Raw genomic sequence first — 13,401 nt, 5'->3', positions numbered from 1 at the left:
ATTCACAATATAACAGCATAAAATAAACAACTAGTATTCTAGTCCATTTTGTTTACGAGCACCATCCTGGTCAGCAAGCTGAGTTATTTTATTTGTTATTGGCATGTTTAAGTGGTAAAATACTAGGATTTGTGTAAAACAATAATAAGCATTTTCAGTTGTATAAAATACATTAAATAACACACATTAACGTCCGGGATGAGTGGGGCTGTGGTTGATTAGTGGCCGTAGGGGAATATCTCTGAGCCCATCTTGTGATAAGTCATGCTTCCATGATATAACTAGATACAGGCTTGTAAATAGTTGGCAGGTCTGATCTGGAACCTAGTGCTAGTGCATCTGTACAAGATGTAATTGAGAATTGTTTAAACAGTGGGATGAGGCACTTTGTGTGTAGGTGCTTAGTTTTAGTGCAAAATAGCATAAAGTAGCATTGTAGACTGCTAGACATTGTAGACTGCATTGTGCAGTCGCGCAGATCAGAGGTGGTACAGTCACTGGAGAATTTGGCAATGTATGCTTTGGTGGGTAGAGTACATAGATGGAATTTTAAATATAAAGTGTGGCAAGCATCGGGCTGATGTCATTCAGGTATTGTTCCATGCCGAGGGTGCGTGCTCTGTGTGTAGATAATTACAAGATAGAACAGAGGAACGTGCTATCCCAATGTATGTCTTAAGTTTTTATGTTTAAATACTTTGTTTACCATGGCAGCGGTGGTGCCCTTCATAGTGGCTGGATCTAACTATAGTTGGTCAAGACCAAGATTTTGGAGACAGCTTCTTACATAGCATGCCTATGGGTTATGATGAATTTTCCCAGCAGGGGACACATCAAGTTCTGATCTCAAAAAGGACTGTCCATGCCAGTTGCAGTTTAAGTTTAGCCAATACAGTATCGGAGCAAGGGCTATAAGCTCGGAGATAGGAACCATGCCTGTTACCATGGAACATGGGAATAAATGGTGTGTCAGGCCTCAAGTGTAAAAATGGTCTAAAAAATGTGTTTTTCAACGTTCGGAACTGCTTGCTGTTGCTATCCCCCCATAGCTCTGCACCGTAGTTTGTTGCGGACACCATTTTTGCTTGTATGCTCAACGAGTGGCAGTAGATTTTATTCTTAAACCTTAAAATTTGATTGGCAGGCCGCTGTAGGGAGCAGCTGCTTTGTTAACTTGTTTCTTAAGTGTTTCCTCAGGGTTAGTTCTATTGACCACAATGAAGGCAGATTTAAGATTAAAAAAAGTTTGTAGAGTGGATGCTTAATCATCTTTGTATATTTGACGTATATCATGCATAATTTCGTGGCTTGATTGATGGTACTGATGATCTTGCTGGATCCTGCCTGGGCATCTGTGAGAACTGTTTTTTTTTATCCACCCAGGCCTGCAGTCCGTGGAGAAGGACCCTTCCGTAGATTTCGCCAGTTCTGTCCAGGAGCGAAACTGGTGTGTAGTTGTATGGTAGTAGCTTGCTCCCTTTTTTGCAGAAGGGGACTATGACAGATTGCCAAGAGCGTGGGATGTTGTTTGTTCTTAGGACTGCGCTGAATATCGTGGGCAGAGCAACAGACCAAGCCTTGTGTTGTGAGTGAAACATGTTGACCGGTACACAGCCTAGACTGGGTACTTTGATGGCCTTCTGGTCCAGGATTGCTCTTTCTACCTCAGAGCACAGAACAATGGTTTGCTCCATTAGCGGGGCAGTGCTGTAATCGGGCAGCTTTGGCATGCAATGGATGCCAGCATATATGGTCTTATAGAGGTCTTCCCGGGTCTGCGCTGTTGTGTGGTATTCCTGTGAGCCTAGGCTTTCTCACAATATTTTAGTGATTTTCCTCCAGAAGGGTTAGCTGTCTTTGTTTTCTGCTGCCTTGGTTAGATCTTGCCACATTTCACCCTGGTAGGTCAGTTTCTTGCACTAAATTAGTGCTTTGTATTCTCTCCTGCAGCCCTAGAGAGGAGCTCCTGTCCCTGGGTATCATGCTGCTTATTATACGCCTACTTCAGTTTATTCTTTTCTCCTCTGCTCTCGTTGTCATACCAGCTTTTATCTGGTTTCTTGCTTTTACTCATTCGTATCCATGGTACAGACCAGTGACGTGTGAGCTCCTTTGAAAGTTTGTTATAGCTTGCTAATGTTGTCTCGTGCTTATCACTGTCTGTGGTGCAGGCTACAAAGTGTTCCAGGTAGGCTTTTAGTGAGGTCCCATTGCACAGGTGGTTCTCTGTGTTCCATACTGCTCGCCTGTTGTTCTTAGGGGTGATGCTGGCAGCAAAGCGCTTTACCATTCTCTGCTCAGCCAGGATGGTACACTTGAGCTTAAGGTTCGTGGTCACTCTCTGGTGTTTGGATCACTTCTGTGTCCAGCACCAAGTCCCAGCAATCTTTGGGGAAAAGAATATAGTCAGTAAGGCCAGATCTTCTCCTGTTCCGGAATCTGGAGACTGCGGGGCTGTTTGATACCGTTGAGCCATTCAGGAAGATTAGCTGTGTTTCATTAGGAGTCTGCTGAATAATCTCCCTTTCTTGCGCCTACTGAGAAGGGGTGAGCTACCCAGTTCTGGGGATAGGATACTCCACCTGTTCACCTCTGTACTTCTCTCTGCCTTCCATAGGTTTTCTAGGGGGTAGGTGTTGAACCCTCTCCTCGAAGCAACCTATCTCCTTTGTGCCCATGAATTCTATCCAATCAATGACCTCCAGTTTTGATTGTAGACCAGCTATGTTCCATGACAGGATGTGGATCCCTCTTACCCCACCTTGGGTACTTTCACTATCTGTTTGGATTTGCAGGGATAGCCAGGAGACAAGGCTTTCTTTCTGTTAAGATATGTGGGTGAAGATGTACCAGTCCTTAGCCATCATTTCTCAGGGCTATTAAGCGCTGTAGGCAACCTTTGCCAATTGGCTTTCTCTATTTCATAGACAGGTCTCGTGATCTGTTTAATGGCAACCGATCTGATGTTATTGGATCTTCCCTTTGTCACTGTTAAGGTTTTCACGTTGTTTATCGCGCCTGGAGGAAGTCTATAGTGGCCTTCTTGTGGGGCCCTGTGGTTTTTGTAATTTTTTTTGGTGGTCACGAACTGTGTCAACTGGTCTTTCTATTCTCCTTTGTGGGATCATGTCCAAGCCCATCACGTTAAGGCAGTCTATATAGTCGCTAATCAGTTTTGGGATAACTGGTGAATGGAACTCTACTTTGCTATAAGCACCCTTTCTCACTTCCTCAGATGTTCGAGGGTTCCGGCTGGCTGTGTTTACCAGTCTTGTGATGAAATTATGGAAAGTGTAGGAATAGCCCAGAACTCCTCCAGTAGGTGCGCACAGTTCAGTGGAGCTGGGCAGTCGAGGTCAGTGAAGGTGAATTGCATTGCTGAGTGGATAGTGCTTCCAAAATTGGGAGCATGAGATGGCTGAGATGATAGTTTGGGTCCTGCCAATGGTTGTAGGTAGGGTGGAGGGAAAACTCTTTTGCTAGGGTTTAATGGTGCTGGGCCAGAGCGAGAGTGTCTCTGTATTCGTCTACAGTTTCGCCCAGGGTTCCCCGATCCATCGCAGTTGAAGAAACTCTGGCTTGCACTGCAGTGCTACTTGTGATTTGGCCTGGTAGGACAGCTACTTTCGTTATTTCTTTTCTTCTTTAGTGCACGTCTTTGGGCTGTTTTGGTTTTCTTAGCTTACTTTTACCTCCTTACAGCCAACTTCCGGTGTGGGGTGTTCGCTGCGTCCTTCACCACCATTGGTGGCTTTGCAGTTTGAGCATACGATTTCCTAAACACTGGATACAGTTGTTTTTCCTTGATGTCATCTATTGGTTCTGCTAAGAGAATATGTAGTTGTAACTTTCCTTTTCATCCATAATTATAGTTTTTGGTTGGAATCCCTTCCTCTTTGGTTTGGGTCTACCCTGCAAACAGGCCCCTTTTTTCCCTTTTTTGTGCTCACCACTGTCGTGGTCTCAGCTGGCTTGTTGGTTGCTGCTCTGCATGTTGCAAGATCTAGTTTCTGGCTCTTGGAGCTGGTCTTCTTCGCAGCTTCCAGTGGCAGTTCAATCTACATTTGAGGGTACGTTTTGCCTTTGTTGTCCTTGTAGCTTACAGTTGTGATTCATGGTTGGGTATGCTTTGATGCTACGCCCAATTAAATGTCATGCTTTCGGATTCCTGTACTACAGGGGTCACTGCCAAGGTGCTCCTTTGGCAGTGATTGTTAGAGTCGAACTCTGCCTCCCGGATCTCCTGCTGCTGCACTGTCCCCTCAGGTTCAAGGGTTCCTTCTAGCGTTGATGGTGCCAGGACAGGGATTGTTAGTCCATTGGGTCTGGGTAGAGAGGCCAGCTCAATACTTTCACTAATACATATTTGAGTGGAGACTTCCGACATATTAGGCCTCATAGCCATGGCTTCCAATATAAGTGTGGTGAGGTCGGTGCTGTGATCGTTGTCATGGACGGTATTCTCGAGTAGTGAGAGTGCTGAGTTCAGAGCCTGCTACTGACTCTCTGTGACCCAAGGAGGGCCATTCAGTACCCTGTGTATCCACTGCTGAAGTTAGCCCACTGATCACCTACCTATGTGTGCTGGACTCAGCAGTGCCCATTCACTACCTTGCTCGTGCAGCTCCTTACTCAGTCACTGACTCTGTGTCATTGAGTAAAGCTACTCATTGCAACCCACAACTTTCAAATATCTCCAGTCACCACTGATGCACTCCTTGAAATTTGATCCCATTCAGTACCCCCACCTAGCCTTGCTTTAAGCCCCAACCAAGACCCGCCCCCAACCCCACTCCATACCCCGCCTCTAACCCCACTCCATACCTCACCTCTATCACCATGCCCATTTAATTGGGTGAATACATGCACTTTTGTTCCTCAATTAAAGCACTGGTGACAATATTTCTAATGGATAATGTGTCGAGCATGCACTGGTGGGCTGTGTGTGAGGCTGTAGTGGTTGGCAGTAAACTTACTGGGCAGTGAAAGTAGCTGGCAATGGTGGGAAACACAAGGACCTGGTTCTCATATGCAGTGTGAGAATCTCACTTTGGTGGAAAGTCTTGACAGCTGGCACTGGTAACCTGTAAAAGGAGTGGGCTCTGCTGGTTAATGTACGGAGGATGTTTTCAGTAGAGGAATAAGCTCCTCTCAGGGTCTCTCAAACATTGGCAGGCAGAATGAGTAATGTACATTATAGGAAATCTTAGATTGGTTTGCAGTGTGAGGGAGTGACAGGGGTTGCCAGTTTAAGACAGTAGAATTGATTGCCAATGTGAAGAGCTGCCATTGTTCAGTCTTTTAAGGAGCAGACACTAGAGGGCAGTATGAGGAGCCCACCTTATTGAAAAGCATGAGGAGCCGGCACTGGTAGACTGTGTGAGATCCTCATGATGGTCAGAGTGAGGAGCGCACACTGGTACACAGATCAAGGATGGTAACCAGCACTGGTGGGAAGGGTAATGTCTTGGCAGAGTGAACAGTTGCTAGTGGTTGTTGAGTGATGTATGTGAAGTGTCTTCAAGCCCAAGCAGCCTCAATGTGTCACCTGAAACTTTATATTAGGCAGCAAGACTTGTTACCATTACACCGATAATCCCTTTCGTTGTTAACAACAGACCATCATGCTATAGAAATATACAATAACCGGAAGCCATGGAAAGTCATTGGCACTGTTTTTAAATAAAATAAAAACTGAGCTGTGTAATTAACAGGCCCATACACTGTTCTTAGACAACGGTAACTTCTCTTCTAAGTTATGTTCCTGCTATATTGCAGTATACCGGTACATTATTATTCAATAAAGTAGTTTTGTCTTCTTATATAAGAGTCAGGTGGTTGGTCCAGTTTCTAAGGCAGAGGTCTTCAAACCCAGGGACAGACCTCCTGGGGGAAAGAGAGCTGAATTGATTTCACGGGGTAGAATGGGATGTGCCAGGAACTGGCAAAGAGGAGCATCATGCTGCAGACTGAACTGTATGTTTTGGTGGGAAAAAAAACAGTGGCAGCAAGACAGTTTCTAATGTGCAACCAGTATCATCTTTTGTCACTGACCGAGTAGGTGTCAATGGATGTGGTGCTCCAAATAACCCTCAAAATTCTTTTACCCCCCATTTCTGTCAAACGATCTCACGGTGCATACTTTTTCACTTTATAATGGCCACACTGGCCAGTGCACGTTGGCAGTCATGCATTTGAAATCATTTTCTAAGAGCTACCTGAACATAACTGAAATATTTGAATTGTTAAATAAGTTTAGAGCTACCAGTTTTATAGAATAATCGTAATAAAATAAGTTTGTCTTTATGCCCCCGCAGGACATTTCTTAGCATGAGATGGGGCTGCAGCAAAACGTTTGCTGACTACTGCTGTAGGGCAAGATTCCATGCTCCCAAGTCTCATTTTTTTCCCATCCCCAAAAGGTAACTGTTTGTTTATTTACTGAGAGATGGAGGCCATGTTTATCTAGTCAGTTTGACCTCTTAGATCCTCATTATGAGTGAAGTGGTGAACTCCAGTGTGTGTATTAATTCCTGCTTCCCCATATATTAACATTCCAAGTACCGTGATGCTTATTGCATCTACCGGTATTTCCCCAGGTAAATTTGGGCTTATCAAACCTGCCAAAATTGACAGGGTGCACCTGTGTAGTAAATTTGGATATATGCAGAATTTGTTGCAGTTATATTAAATAGAATCCCAACCCTGATCTTTTCAGCATTATTAAACCATACTTGCAGATTGGATAATACTTGGTGTAATCCCTGCTTAACCAGCAATTGCAAATTCCAATCCTAGAAAATAACTCATTGGTTTATGAGCTTACTTCAACTAGGAGCAGGTAACATGCAAGGCATAAATTTGAATCCTTTCAGGTTTTAATTCATAATTGTGTTTTTCTGAGGTTGATAACATGAGTACATTGTTTTAGTGCTATTTATAATCAGTTATTATGTGCAGAAAAGCAAACTAGTTTATATGGTGTGCTGTGTCCTCAAGTGTGATTACACACACACGCATGCACACATAATGCTAAATATCTTGCATGCAGTAGACTCCAATCTCTCCATAGCCTCCATGTAGGTTGCAGTTATGTGCTGCAGAGGATAAGTTGAAAGTGTGGTTGTGCCACTGAGGCACTTGTTAATATGTGACCGAAGTCCACACATGTTACCAAGATGCAGTTCAATAGATAGAAAGGTCTAGACTGAAATTCAGTCTAGACACTGCTGGGGCCAGAACCAAGTGGGTCCTTCCTCTGTACTAATATTTGTTTTATTGCCTAGGTTAGGGCTACTTCTCTTGAGATTCACCTGTTTTGTGCTAGAGTTTAAATATGCTGGGTGCCTAATAATATGGATTAGGACAGGTAAGGCCCTCTTCCAATATGGAACTTTATTGAAAAGACATATATGTATAATCACCCTATATTTAATAACATAAATGTTTACATTAGGATCTTGTAATTATTCTAGAACAGTTTGGTGCAATTTTTATTTTATTTCTTCTTTCTTCATTCCTTTGCTAGGTTGTAACATGAATGAAAATTTTCATATCTGTCATAACAGAAATTTTCAAGGCCATGGAAAAAGACACGGAGGCGAGGATCATGCTGTCTTCCTTCACTTTATTTTTCCAGCAGCCATAACTTTACCAACGTACTGCAACAGAAACCATCTTTCCCATGAACATCAGGGAAGGAAACAACCAAAAGTCCCTCTAGTCGTAGTGACAATTGTGATACATTGTCCTTTCTATCTTGCCACTCTTTCGTCAAGGAACAGCCAGCACTTCATCCTTTCGGGTTAGTCCTGTTTGGATGATTTGTTCCCTGTAATCAGAATATACAGTTACCTTATGGATTGCCTTCTTATCATCACATACTGTTTACTAAGACATTCAACAGTACTTTTGGACAAAATATCAACAGTGTCAGAACTACCATCAGTCTTCATTATGTTATGAACCTACCATTGTACGATGTCAGCACATGAAAGCAATGTAATCCTCAGGGGGTGGCGGGGTTGAATTCAGATCTCTGATTCATGGGTGGGAAAGTCCTCATCTCTGTGTCTTTAATAGAATGGAAAACTTCAGTTACAATATCTAGGACATTTCTCATTCTGTGTCAGGATCGGAGGTGAGAATTTCACTAGTTTAAAGCTTACCACCAGGAAACCGTATCCGTGGCAGGCTTCAGATAAAATCTTTTGAAGATAGAGTTGGAGAACCAATCAGCTGCATTCATTATATCCTCCAGCCTAGTGCAAAGGCCTTAGAAGTCATTGCACCCCTTGCGGAGTGTACCCAAAGATACTAATATCCTTGTCCACTCCAGTCCTTGAGTCGCACATTGGCAAGTTGGAGAAGACACCACCTTAAAAGGTTTAGTGGTGGAGATTAGTAATTTCCGCTCCCCTGAAGGTCGTAGTTCCTCTGTCATATCCTCATATACCTTGATGCATATCACTGTGCACAGTTTATGGTTATCCACAAAGGAGAGGTGTAATACTACTTGGGAATTAGCCTTTGTCTGTCTCAAGCGATATGGAAGGTAACCCTGACTGGGCTAAATCCTCTACTTGGAATGTCCAGAACCCGGACATCCAAGACATTCTACAGGAGATTAGAAAAATCAACAGAACGAGCTTACCTGGTAACTCTTTCCTCAAGAGGTATCTGTTGTTTTACAAAGAGAGGAATAAATTAAGGACTCTATTCACATCGCACAGGGAAGAGTATTGTCGTTCAGTTGGATTAAAAATTCGACTGCCCCTCTGTAATTTCCTCACAAGAGGGTGTTCGCCCACGGGGTCACCCTCAATATGATTGTGTGCTGTTGAAATGACTGCCGAGATGGCTGATCTGAAGGAATTTTCCGATCTGTAAGCTAACCCCTGCTAGGCAGTCTCCGATGAGAGGTTCAGGATATGCACAATGTCAGACACCACAAGTTCAACGTCCCTCTGCAGAGACCACTCCAGTTAGTTTGGCCAGATTGATTTGTATCATCTGATGGGAAAATCTGCCCCAGCTTTATAGAGGAGTATCTGAGCCTTTTCTATAAGTCCTGGGACTATTCATCTTGGTTTGTAATTCACTATACCACAAACAGTAGAGTGCTGTCCCCCTACGAGCTTGTTGGGGTTCCCCAATGGATCTCAGAGGAGATCCCGAAATAGGGGTAAACAGATTGTATAATCCTAGGAAAGTTCCATCAGAACTGGATATTAAACTTGAGAGCTCCTTGAGGGTGTCACTGACCAGATTCTCCTGTTATCTACTCATTTGTGCGATACACAGGTTATCATAGACAACAGGGAAAATGCATATCCTGTCTCTTTGCTCCAATACTGAAAGAAGGTGTCTAGCATGGGTGCCAGCAGATTGTGTCTACAGCTGAAAAACATGTGCACTTGATGGTCCAATCTGGAGGCGAACAAATCGGCCATGAAGGGACCCCTTCTGCGACTCAGTGCTTGGAATAGTTGAGGGTTCAGCTTTCACATGCTCATATCTTGCAGGTGTCTGGATTGCTAGTCCGCTATGTTATTGGAGGATCCAGGAAGGTACTTTGTTGTCACTGAGATCTTGTTATCAAGACAAAAGTCCCTGGCCAGATCTGAGAGGGCCTTGGATCTCATTCTGACCATTTGGTTGACTTAACGCACCACTGAGATGCTGTTCATCTCCAGCAGTAGATAGTACTCTGTTCTGTCCTTGGTCCAAAATTGAACCGCAAAAGATCCAGCCAGTAGCTCCAGACGGTATATGTGGACTCTCTGTTCCTGAAATGACCAGCCTTCTTTTGTGGCTAATTCCCCACATCGGGCACCCAGTCCTGTTCTGCTGCAGTTGGACTCGATAACCAAATATGAATTGGCCCCAAAGATGGCTCTCATCTTCTCAGACTCAATTTGAGCCAGCCACCTACCTATTTCTTCACTGGCATTTATTGAAAAAGGGACTGATTCTGAGTATGTGAGTCCTCTCCTTAGGTGGTAAGCCATCAGTCATTGCAGAGCTTGATAGTGTAACAGTCCAGATAATATGACCTGTATGGAGCAGGAGAGAAGCCCAACTAACCTTGCTATCTGTCGTGAAGTTGTCGTTTTTTAGAGAGTTTTGCGCAGTGTCCGTCCGCCAGTTTTTTCGAATGGATACTCAGGGTGGTCTCCTTTCAATCTACGATGAAGCCCAGAAACATCAGTCTCTGGGAGGGAATTAGCTGAGATTTCTTGTTGTTGATTATGAACCCTAGAGATTCCAGTAGAATAAATGCTGTTTGCAGGTGGTCTGTTAGTTTCCTTTGGCCTTGATCCATCAGGAGTATGTCATCGAGGTAGACTGAGTTGGATGCACCAGACCCTGAGGTAGTCTATTGCCATTTTAAACACCAAGGTGCTGCTGAAGACCCAAACGTGAAGGTCGTGAGCTTGAACACCTGTTGCCTCCACCTGAATTGTAGAAATCTGCAGTGTGGGTTGTATATAGGGATGGAGAGGTATGAGTTGTTGAGAGTCAACCTTACTAGCCAGTCCTGGAGATGCATTAAATACCAGAGGAAGTGAATGCCCTCCATCTCGTAGTGATGGATTACCAGCTACTCATTGAAGTCTTTCAGATTTATGACAGGGTGCAGAACACCACCTCATTTCTCCACCAGGAACAGGTTGCTGAGAAAACACACATGGTGTAGGACACTTGTGGAAATGGCACCCTTTGCAAGCAATGCTGTAACCTCCTGATCTATGAGGGAAGCATCATGCTCTGTAAGGGTGATAGGGTGAGACCGTCTGGACTGGCAGGGGGAGCCATACATTTCTGTTTGGAAGCCCTGAACTATTTGCAGGATCCATACATCGGTGCTGAATGTGCACCAGTTGTGTGAGAAGTACCCCAACCTGCCCCCTACCCTTAGGTGAAAAAAAAGAAAGGCTAATACTTACTGTCAGAGGTTCCTTGCATGTTGCTCCCTCTGAAGCGGCCTCTGGAGCCACTCATCTTTTGGAGGGGAAGAAACTCCTGGATCTGGCAGAGTTCTGCTGTTGCCCCACCTGGAACCCTAACCTCTGGAGGGGGCCTGGGAGTCAAAACAGCCAGCCAAGTGCCCCTTGCCACAGCTGGCCCGTGAAAAACTTTGGGCTAAAAATTCTTTTAATGGATGCCTGCGCCTTGTTTAGGGAAGTGAACATATCTACAAACTTTCCAATTTCCTTTATGAACAGGTTGCCAAACAGACCCCCTGGAGCCACGGCTCCTGCCTCTGAGGTGGCAAGGCCCCCCAGTTTGGGTTTACCTCCATAAGGAGGGACCTACTGCATTTAGTGGATAGCTCACAGTTTACGTTACCTAATTAGATGACGGCTATGGCCCACCCCAACAGGGTGTAGGGGGGGCACTAAGGCTCTGGATTCCTTGGCCTCCTCCGCCAAAAGATATTCATTAGGGGCCCTGTAATGTCAAGGAGCTTGTCCTGGCAGGATTGCCAGGAGCAGCCTATACCCTTTTTAGGGTTGCCAGAAAGGTGGCCATCTATGTGTCTATGCAAGTTGTAAGTGCTAACTTCACATCTAGGGATGGACGGGGTGCCCTACCCGCAGGTGGTTGGATACTTCTGTGTCTGGGTGTTTCCTCAGATGGCCTGCCACGTACTCGGCCACCTTCTCAGTCAGGAGCCATTCGGAGGAGCAGGGGTGGAGGAGGTCCTCAGGATATAGCACATGGATCTCTAACCTTTTCTATATTAAGAGCTACTGTTCAATATAAATTATCCTGAGCCACACAAATTATCAGTTACAATCGGGACCACAGGATTTAATTACTGGTAATTGCATGCAGGATTACTAGCCGTGACCACCTCAGTGCATCAGGCAAGGTCACCAGCAAGAATGTAAAAAAAAAAAAAAAAAAGCTATCAGTTTTAATTTTGAATGTCTCTTCGTGTCATATCAGTCAAATACACAATCACTGTAGAATCTAAGAAAGAACATCAGTATCAGTGGTCCCCCAATGCAAGCTAAATTACCATTTATATATCTGCCTCAAATATATTATTTCTGCAAACTCCAGTTTATCAGATAGATACATTTTACTTTTAAATACATTCTCTTTAATTTAGGAAACCTAACGGAAGAAGAGTCTCCAATAACAGGTAAATAGAGTTTTATTCTATCAAGTACAAATGCATCCAGTATTTCAGAATCCACTCTTCAAAACATATTAGCAAAAGACTGGTGAAACAAGATGACTCATACAAGCAAAGTAAATAATCCAACAGAAGCATACCTAATTCAACCAAAGAAAGACTTTATATTTGACAGGTTGAGCTACATGTAGGGGAGCTACTCACAAATACCTGGAGAGCCACCAGTAGCCCCGGAACTACTATGGGAACCCTGATCTAGCTTATCAGCTATCAGGCTGCTGACATTACTAGGGGTGGACAGGGCCGGCTTTGTGGGATTATCTGGGGAAGGGTGCCACAACCTGAAGTGATCCATCTCGCCGCTTGAGTCCTCTCATTAGTCATCCACATCAGCATGGTCCAGAGTAGGGGAGTGATTAAAGGGGTCGACGCCATACGCTCCCTGTTCTTGGCTCTCCGGAGAGGGTTGCTGCAAGGATGGGGTTCCTTGAGGGGTTGCGCTGCAGGAGAGAAAGGCCCTTTCAAAGATGTCTAAGTCTATGCCCAGTCGTGTTTGTATTTGGCTTTTGCTTTTAAAGGCAATATGCTCAGCAACCCCCGAGGTTGTTGGACTGAGGGTCTAAAAGGTGTCTTCCCTTAAGAAGAGGTGTTTGGGACAGCTTGTCATAGCTGTTGCAGTACCTTGTAAGGAGCCAGGGCATATGAAACTGCTAAGGAGCCAGGGCATATGAAACAGCTCTGTGGATCGATGCCTCCATGGCCTAGCACAGCTCATCATCGGAAGTTACATATTTTACAGCCTCCTCCTCGAGGAGTGAAGTGTCAGAGGCCTGTAGGATTTCAGTAGTTATGGACCTGGAGAACCACGTTAAATATGGTAGGGCTGCGAGGACCTGGTCGGGGCTATGCCCTGGAACACTGTAAACACACTTAGTTGGTAGCGGGTATGAGACTTCTGGGTCAGTGTCCTTTATGCAACTCTCAGCATGAGGTATACCGATAATTATATACCCCAAGGCTATCAGACTCCAGGCAGCGCAGAGAGATGTGCAGGGCTTCTTAACTGGGCTCACTTCTCCTGTGAATGCAGATGATTCCATGCTGAGCATGCCAGTCGCAGAGTAGTAGAGGAGTGCCTCTCCGTAGAGTGTGCCTGCCATGCCCTCTACAGGTCGGAAGTCCTGACCATGTCACCCAGCCCAGCAGAGCCATAAATACTGCTGATGGCTGCCAAAGGTGCAGCTAAGTGCTCC

General features: G+C 44.7%; 1 protein-coding gene across 5 annotated transcripts in view; it reads left to right on the top strand.

Moving 5' to 3' along the window:
* Window positions 1-13,401, top strand: part of KDM1B (lysine demethylase 1B) — a 639,352-nt gene that overhangs the window by 12,206 nt on the left and 613,745 nt on the right. Inside the window, exon 2 of one of the 5 annotated variants that reach the window (XM_069218255.1) lies at window positions 6,318-6,422. The exons of 3 other annotated variants lie outside the window; for them this stretch is intronic. The gene's annotated coding sequence lies outside the window, so the exon portion shown is untranslated. Of the gene's footprint in view, window positions 1-6,317; window positions 6,423-7,696; window positions 7,805-13,401 lie in introns of those variants that run through there. One more of the 5 variants, XM_069218281.1, reaches the window with a different exon arrangement.

This window comes from Pleurodeles waltl, chromosome 2_1 (genome assembly GCF_031143425.1).
Source record: "Pleurodeles waltl isolate 20211129_DDA chromosome 2_1, aPleWal1.hap1.20221129, whole genome shotgun sequence".
Taxonomy (NCBI): domain Eukaryota; kingdom Metazoa; phylum Chordata; class Amphibia; order Caudata; family Salamandridae; genus Pleurodeles; species Pleurodeles waltl.
The sequence above is the reverse complement of the archived record's forward strand: the minus strand, read 5'-3'. Positions and strand labels throughout refer to the sequence as shown.